This window comes from Rhinopithecus roxellana, chromosome 12, assembly GCF_007565055.1.
Source record: "Rhinopithecus roxellana isolate Shanxi Qingling chromosome 12, ASM756505v1, whole genome shotgun sequence".
NCBI lineage: Eukaryota > Metazoa > Chordata > Mammalia > Primates > Cercopithecidae > Rhinopithecus > Rhinopithecus roxellana.
In genome coordinates, this window is record NC_044560.1 from 43881004 (window position 1) to 43886944 (window position 5941).

The following is a 5941-nucleotide window of genomic DNA, read 5'->3' on the forward strand; positions in this document are numbered from 1 at the left end:
GCTGGAGTGCAGTGGCGCGATCTCAGCTCACTGCAAGCTCTGCCTCCCGGGTTCACGCCATTCCCCTGCCTCAGCCTCCCAAGTACTGGGACTACAGGCGCCCGCCACCATGCCTGGGTAATTTTTTGTATTTTTAGTAGAGACGGGGTTTCACCGTGTTGGCCAGGATGGCCTCGATCTCCTGACCTCGTGATCCGCCCGCCTCGGCCTCCCAAAGTGCTGGGATTACAGGCATGAGCCACTGCGCCTGGCCTTCCCCCTTATTTTTAAAAATAAAGTGTTGCAAATAATTAAATGGTTAAATGCATGAACTTTGGAGACAGATGGTCTGAATTTTAATCCTGACTTTGCCACCAAAAAGTTTATAATAAGTGAGTTATTTAATCTCCAAACTTCAATTTCTGATCTGTAAAGTAGGAATATGGGAAGGGCTAATTAGGATCATTTATTGTAAAATCAGTAGTGTGCAGTAAATGTTTGACAAGCAGCTCTCAGAAGGGATTGGACTGAAAACCCTGATTTTTAGTGTTTGCCAGTTTCCATGGTGTAAATACTCCTGACATGGCTGAATTTAAGATGCCAGTGTAAAATCTTCTAATGCAGGCAGGCTTGTGAAAACACACACATAATTGACTCTCACGAACCAGGGAAGGCCAACTCTACCATATCACTTTCTTAAAAAGTATGAGGTACACAGGCTGGGCACAGTGGTTCACACCTGTAATCCCAGCACTTTGGGAGGCCCAGGTGGGCAGATCACGAGGTCAGGAGATCGAGACCATCCTGACTAACACGGTGAAACCCTATCTCTATTAAAAAATACAAAAAATTAGCCAGGCATGGTGGCAGGCCCCTGTAGTCCCAGCTACTCAGGAGGCTGAGGCAGGAGAATGGCGTGAACCCGGGAGGTGGAGCTTGCAGTGAGCTGAGATCAAGCCACTGCACTCCCAACTGGGAGAGAGGGCAAGACTCCGTCTCACACACACACAAAAAAGTGTGAGGTACACAATAAGTGACCAATCAATAAATATTATCATCTTCAATTGCTTTGAACAAAATGAATAAAATAAGAATGGTTTCTGAAAAGTCAAGATACAGCATCTCCCTCTATATTGCCCTATGTTATAAAATACTTTATACTCTAGGTACTTGGAAATGTTATTTCCAGACAGTCCATCTTCTGTGAGAACCACGTTTCATATCCTCTTTCTATCTTTAGATCTTGCATCATTGTTTACAGCGAACACAATCACAGAGAGAATAGTCATTGTCCACAAGTCTGCCTGAAACTGACCACACTTGGAAGGACTTGCTCCTAATTGACTAATCTATTAACTTTGCAGGCTGCACGAAAACTTAGAGGCATCATCCTGCCTTGGCTTCTGGTTGCCAAGGTGTTCTGCCTGATACCAACTCTGTCAGCAGTCACCAACTAGCCATGCTTTTCCCTTGGAGGCACATGTAGATTGCCTAACTACCCTCACCAGGCAAACAATTCTGCATATGTCATGTCCTCTGCTTTTCTTTTCAGATCCAGCCTTAGTCAAGCTTGTGAAGCAATGACTGTCTTAATTGGTCCCCTGGGTACCCAGACCTAATCCTTTACCAAGTCACTAGTTATCCCGTGTTCCCTATCTGTCTATCCATCCATCCTTCATCCTCATCCAATACTTACAGAATGCCTATGGCTGCAAATACAAGGATGTCTGCTTGGTTCCTGCTGTCCATAAACTCACAGCCTGGGATAAGGTAGGGTAGAGTGAATAGATATGCAAGCAAAATAGAATGGAGTGTGATAAGGGGAAGTAGGAAAGTACATGCAAAGTACTCTGGGAAACTAAAGGAGGAATTCTGCCTACCTTGAGGAACTAAGGGAAGTTTTCATGGAGTGCGTGCAGGTAACCTGAGGGTAAGATTGGCTGGGAACCAAATTGTGCTAGACCTTGTGCACCTGACTGTGGCAATGGCTTCTTCAGCAACAGGGAGCCTTTCTTTCTTTTTGTTATTTCCCTGCATCTTACAAGGTTAAGGCCTTGGTCCCTGCTAATAATAAAATAATAACCAACTTTATAAAGAGCTTACAATGTGCCAGATACTGTACTAAGTGCTTTATATTCTTTTTTTGGGGGGGGAGGGGGGTTGGGCAGGATCTCACTCTGTCACCCAGGCTGGAGGGCAGTGGCACAATCATGGCTCATTGCAGCCTTGACCTCCTGGGCTCAAGCCTCCCACCTCAGCCTCCTGAGTAGTTGGGACTACAGGCATGGAACACCATGCCTGGCCAATTATTTTTTGTAGAGACAGGGTCTCTCTATGTTTCCCAGGCTGGTCTTGAATAACACCTGGGCTCAAAGTGATCTTCTTGCCTCAGCCCTCCAAAGTGCTGGGATTATAGACATGAGCCACTGCACCCAGCTTATTATTTAACTTAATCTTCACAACAACTTTAGAAGACAGAAAATAGGAGATGCTGTAATGTTAAGAGTTTTAGAGCGTTCCTGAGGACCTGGAGAAAACTTGCTGCTGAGAAGGAAATTTTGAAGGTTTCATTGGTTGAAAAAGGTGTCTCTGGAATCACACTCCTAGATCTTTCTTAAAGACTTGAAAAGAATTAGATTAGGGGCCTGGCACAGTGGCTTACACCTGTAATCCCAGCACTTTGGGAGGCCGAGGTGGGTGAGTCACCTGAAGTCAGGAGTTCGAGACCATCCTGGCCAGCATCGTGAAACCCCATCTCTACTAAAAATACAAAAAATTAGCAGGGTGTGGTGGTGCACACCTGTAATGCCAGCTACTTGGGAGGCTGAGGCAGGAGAATTGCTTGAACCCGGGAGGCAGAGGTTGCAGTGAGCTGAGATCACACTGTTGCACTCCAGCCTGAGCAACAAGAGTGAAACTCTGTCTCGAAAAAAAAAAAAAAAGAATTAGATTAAGGCGATGGGGGACACAGAAGGTCACTCCATCTCTGATCTTCGCCATCACAATTGCTACAATCGGCTGTTTCCAATTTGGCTATAACACTGGGATCATCAGTGCTCCTGAGACTATTAAAAGGGAATTTGTCAACGCTTTGAAGGATAAGGCAAATACTCCTCCCTCTGAGATGTTGCGCTTGTCCCTCTGGTCCTTGTCTTCGGCCATATTCTCCATTGGTGGTATGATTGGCTGCTCTTCCATTGGACTCTTTGTCAACAGCTTTGACAGGCATAATTCAGTGCTTACCGTCAATCTGTTGGCTGTCATTGGCGGCTGCCTTATGCGATTGTGTAAAGTAGCTGAGTTGGTTGAAATGCTGATCCTGGCCCACTTGGTTATTGGCCTCTTCTGCAGACTCTGCACAGGTTTTGTGCCCACGTACATTGGAGAGATCTCGCCTACTACCCTGCGAGGTGTCTTTGGCACTCTCAACCAGCTGGGCATTGTTGTTGGAATTCTGGTGACCCAGATCTTTGGTCTGGAATTCATCCTTGGGTCTAAAGAGCTATGGCCAATGCTATTAGGCTTTCCCATCTCTCTTGCTATGCTATAAAGTGCAGCCCTTCCATTTTGCCCTGAAAGTACCAGATTCTTGCTCATTAACAGAAAAGAAAAGGAGAATGCTAAGGAGATCCTCCAATGGTTGTGGGGCACCATGTATCCCAAGACATCCAGGAGATGAAAGATGAGAGTGCAAGGATGGCACAAGAAAAGCAAGTCACTATGCTGCAGCTCTTTAGAGTATCCAGCTGCCGACAGCCCATCATCATTTCCATCATGCTCCAGCTCTCTCAGCTGGAATCAATGCTGTGTTCTATTACTCAACAGGAATCTTCAAGGGTGCAGGTATTCAACAGCCTATCTGTGTCACCATTGGTGCGGTGTGGTTAATACTGTCTTCACTGTAGTTTCCCTATTTCTGGTGGAAAGGGCAGGAAGAAGGACTCTACATAAGATAGGCCTTGGAGGGATGGCTGTTTGTTCCATCCTCATGACTGTTTGTTATTAAAAGATGAGTATAATGGGATAAACTTTGTCTGTATTGGTACTATCTTGGTCTTTGTGGCCTTCTTTGAAATTGGGCAAGGCCCCATTCCCTGGTTTATTGTGGCTGAACTCTTCAGCCAGGGCCCTGGCTGGCAGTGGCCAGCTGCCCCAACTAGACCTCCAACTTCCTAGTCGGATTACTCTTCCCTTCTGCTGCTTACTATTTAGGAGCATACATTTTTATTATCTTCACCGACTTCCTCATTACCTTCTTGATCTTTACTTTCTTCAAAGTCCCTGATATGTGTTACAGGACTTTTGAGGATATCACATAGGCCTTTGAAGGGAGGGCACACGATGCAAATAGATCTGGAAGAACTGCGTCGTGGAGATGAACAGTATCCAGCCTGCTAAGGAGACCACCACCAATGTCTAAGTCATGCCTCCTTCCATCTCCCTCCCAGCAAGGGAAAGCCACCTCTCCCTGAAAGAGGGAGAGACCTCATCAGGATGAACCCAGGGCTGCTTCTGAATGCTGCTACTTGATTCCTTTCTCCCTCAACAAGGCTGGAGCTTGTTGGATTTCCAATGGCTTTTAAAATATTTCATTTCTTGAACATTCATTTCTGCATAGGAAAGACCAAGTGAACCTACCTTCATTTCAGGAGGGATTGACCACTTGGGATATGACAACTTTGCCAGCTCTTCTCCCTTGGGTTCTAATATTGCCCACTAGGGGATGTAGTGGAGGAAAAGTAAGATGCAGTTCTCCCAACCTCAGACTCACCAGGAAGCAGATACACACACACTGTGGAAGGCAGAGAGGGTTTATGTAAGAGCACCTTTCTCACTTCCATACAGCTGTACACAGCAAATTACTTGAGTTTTATTTATTTTTACCTTCTGGTTTAATTACATAAATATTATGTTTTAAGTGTAATTTTGCCAAATAATGAAAACATGAGGAAATTGAGGTTAAAAGGAAGTGTTTAAAAGAGGTTATAGAGTAGGAGATTTGATACTGGAGAAGTTAAGGTGCAATAAGAGGAATTTAAGGAGAAATGCAGTTAATTATTGGAGGGTAAATGATGTGGTGCCTGAGGTCTGCATGTTACCTCTTAACAATTTCTGTCCTTCAGACGGAAACTCTTAAATTTAATTTCTCAGAAAAGTCATATACCTGTATAGTAAAGCTACTGATTTCTTTTGGAACTTTTTTCTTTAAAATTATAGTTTATATGTAGTATTACTTGAAATCCAGGATTATTAACTAAGATGGACATTGTAGTTAATTGTGGTTGATGGGTTCTAATTTTGGATGGAGTCCAGGGAAGGGAAAGTTATTTATAGAAAGCCTGTTCCTTCTCACTGGACCAAACAACTCCTTCCCCTTGCAGTAGACTCATTACTTTTTAAGTAACCCCACCACCCATCTGGTGGGAGAGCCATCCAAATGAGAAACCTAAAATAATTGGTTCTTGGTAGAGGTTCATTATTTCTCCATTTTGTTCTTTAGGAGATTTTAGGTGTTGATTTTTGTTTTACTTTAACCCATACCTTTAAAGGAATTCCAAAAAGAATGTTTATAGCTTACTTGGAATTTGTAACCTCAGCTCTGGGACAAGATTTTTTTTCTGAACGATTATTATCTAACATGTGCTGTTGCTTCAGGGTCACAGCATGCTTGTCTATGTCTGTTACCATGCCACCATGGTCCTGTGCCGAGTGCCCTTAGGGGGATTGAATCTTTCCAATAGGCAATGTGTGAGATAGTAAGAGTCAGTGTGCAGTGTAGCCCATACTTGAGAATAGGAATGTATGTGCACTGTCATTTTGCTCTGGATGGAAGTAGGTTATTGTTGACTTATTTCTTCTGTGTTTGTTCCTACAGCCCTCTTTTTCATATGTTGCTCGATCTCCCTTTCCCTTCTTGGTGCTTACACATCTCAGACACTTTAGCCAAACGCTTGCCAATAAC

General features: G+C 44.1%; 1 pseudogene; it reads left to right on the plus strand.

Annotated features, from left to right (window-relative positions):
* Positions 1–2947: 2947 nt before the first annotated feature.
* Positions 2948–4399, plus strand: LOC104668075 (annotated as a pseudogene).
* The last annotated feature ends 1542 nt before the right edge of the window (positions 4400–5941 follow it).